The following is a 2760-nucleotide window of genomic DNA, read 5'->3' as shown; positions in this document are numbered from 1 at the left end:
CAAATTGAAACTGTTCTCAAATCGGTTAGGCCATCTTTATCAGTGAAGTAAGTTCCACTATTTCAGGTACTTATGAAACTGGAATCGCCCCGAATATTGGTTTTGCAGCAGTCTTTGCGATTAGCACCAACCCGGGTAGAAGTGATTTTCAAACCAATAACAAATTCTGTTATTAAAACCAAACATCTCAATGGTAGAAGTTAACATTATTTAGTTTGAAATAAGAGTTAAAATATCAAAGATCATAACAAAACTTGCATGAGAAAATAGCTACAAAATATAAAATTCTGTCATTGTAATATGAAACCAAGAACAAAATATTTATAGAAGACGAATTTCTCAATTATTTTATATTTTAGCAATCAGAATAGAGTAATATCATAAGTATTTCTCTTATCTGATTCTAATGCAGTTTATTCAATAGTATTTTATTTGAAGATAGAACTACTGGATCAATTTACTTAATGAAATTGGAATAGCTCATCAATAACGAAATAAGATATTATAACTAATTTTGATGTTAAACAGATATTGTATAATTTCTTGATTCCTTGGATGCAATATCACGAAAATATCAAGTATCGCTATGACAACACAAAAACATCAAGCCAAGATATGATGGTAAAAGTTGTTATTATTTTGATCTTTGTTTGCTATTTACACCTACCCGGGAACCAACCAATCTATTTGCAGCTTACAGTTGTCTTCGTCTCGAAAAACAACCTCTTCGTTTGAATGCTTTTTACTGAATGAAACCCTACACCTATGTTATCAGAACTAATTGGCTCAAGTGGCATGTTATACTAGTTATTTTGAGATTTGTGCCTTGCCTCATCAACTTCCTGATGGGAAGGGAAGGATAAAAGGAACACGGAAAAGAATTGAGAATTGGGTGAGGTGGGAAAACAGCACAAAACATAAAGAAATAAATCGTCCTGCATCCCCGAATTTTTCAATGAAAAAACCCAATATATGAACATAATTTAAAAAAATTTCAAAAAATATCTCTTCCGCCTTTTTTTATAAACATGCTCGAAAATATTTTCTGTCAAATACAAGAAACGATTTTTTTTCGTTTTCCTCAATGTTAGATATAGCAGTTTAAAAATAACCTGTTTTTGAACTAGTTTTGCTCGGTTCAGAAAACGCTACCTGAACACGCCAGTCATTAAAAAATTGGTTTTAACAAACTCTAAAAGATGTTCAAAGATACCTATACGAAAAGAGAAAAATATAAATACTAGAGCAAAATATCTGATTTTTTGAGGAACACCCTAAGTTGCTCTTTAAAAATAGCTGTAACACTAAAACCGTTGCAGATACTACTATGGTGTCCTGAGCAAAGCTGCTCGATTTGAGTTTATCTACAATTTTGCCTAAAAATGCAGTCCTCTATCTCAATACATCCGGAAAATAAGTTTTGGATCACCTTAATAATAAGAGCCACCCTTATACCATGTACATCGACATATGGCTTATTTTCACTGATCATTTGTTTTGAAGACATCATAGCTCTAAGGTATAAGGTTAAGCCACAAATGTTTTAGTCCCCCTAAATTGTGAACCCGGACCACTGTGCAATGCAATGTAACTCGGAAATTTTAAAATTTCCCATCTTTTACCTATTTTTTGAGATTCTACGGCAAACCTACAACAAAATCAGAATTCTAGTAGTAATCAAATGCGTTTGGGTTGTACATAAAAATTGTTTAGATCGTTTGTCCAATACAAAAATATTTTAAGAGTTTTAGGTTATTTACTAAAAATTTTAAAATTTTCAGTGAAATCCAAGTTTTAGTTTTTTTTTGTAAATTTTGTTTATAATAAATTTCCAACTAAAATAATAAAAAAAATATGTCATAAAATTTAAAAGTTTTGATTTCATGTTGATTGGTGAAATTTTCCCAATAACACAAATTCTCTGTATTTGTACCAAATTTTTTCAGATTCTTTGAACGGATATATAATTTTGATCATCATTACATTATTTCTGGTAATGATTACAATATTTTGAATCAAAAAAATGTACATGCCATCGCTTTAATTTTTGAGTTATATACAAACATGTGAAAAAAATGAAAAATTCATATATATTTATAAATTCATCGATTTCTCAATGTTTTCTTTTGATTACGTAGGAATGGTAGTTGAGCGAAAATTGTAGCTGGTATCACTAGCAATCGAATGATGTATAAAAATATATAGGTCATTGCTTTGAATTTCGAGATATTTACGATCATTGTAAAAAGTCTCACCTTTTCTTAGGTCATCTATCTACAGTTTTCGTTATAACTTTGGATAGACAACCCTATTTTTCGGTTTCAGTGCATTTTATTTCTGGAAGTATTACCTTTCCAATGGTGAACAAATTCTGAAGATCGGTTGACTAACAACAAAGTTATGACCTGGTAAAGTTTAAGTTCTCAATATTCGATTCGCGATGCAGGTGCCGCATGAATGCAGATAGGGCACGTTTTGAACTCGAAAAAAAACTTGGAACGGGAAAAATCTGATTTTCATTAGTTTTTCCTAAAAGATTGCCAATAATAATATACTTAAAATAATCTACAAACTTCACAAAATTCGAGGGTGAAAAATTTATCGAAATTGGTCAAGTAACAACTGAGCTTTGATAGCTCAACGTTACCGTTCCAACTTTTTTTGAGGCTTGGTTCTTTGCGTAACTTTTTTAGGCTTGGTATTAGGAGTGTTAACCACGCAGAAGGTGCACTCTCCGTCGCTATTGGTTGATGGTTTAAC

This window comes from Malaya genurostris, unplaced genomic scaffold (genome assembly GCF_030247185.1).
Source record: "Malaya genurostris strain Urasoe2022 unplaced genomic scaffold, Malgen_1.1 HiC_scaffold_56, whole genome shotgun sequence".
Taxonomy (NCBI): domain Eukaryota; kingdom Metazoa; phylum Arthropoda; class Insecta; order Diptera; family Culicidae; genus Malaya; species Malaya genurostris.
The sequence above is the reverse complement of the archived record's forward strand: the minus strand, read 5'-3'. Positions refer to the sequence as shown.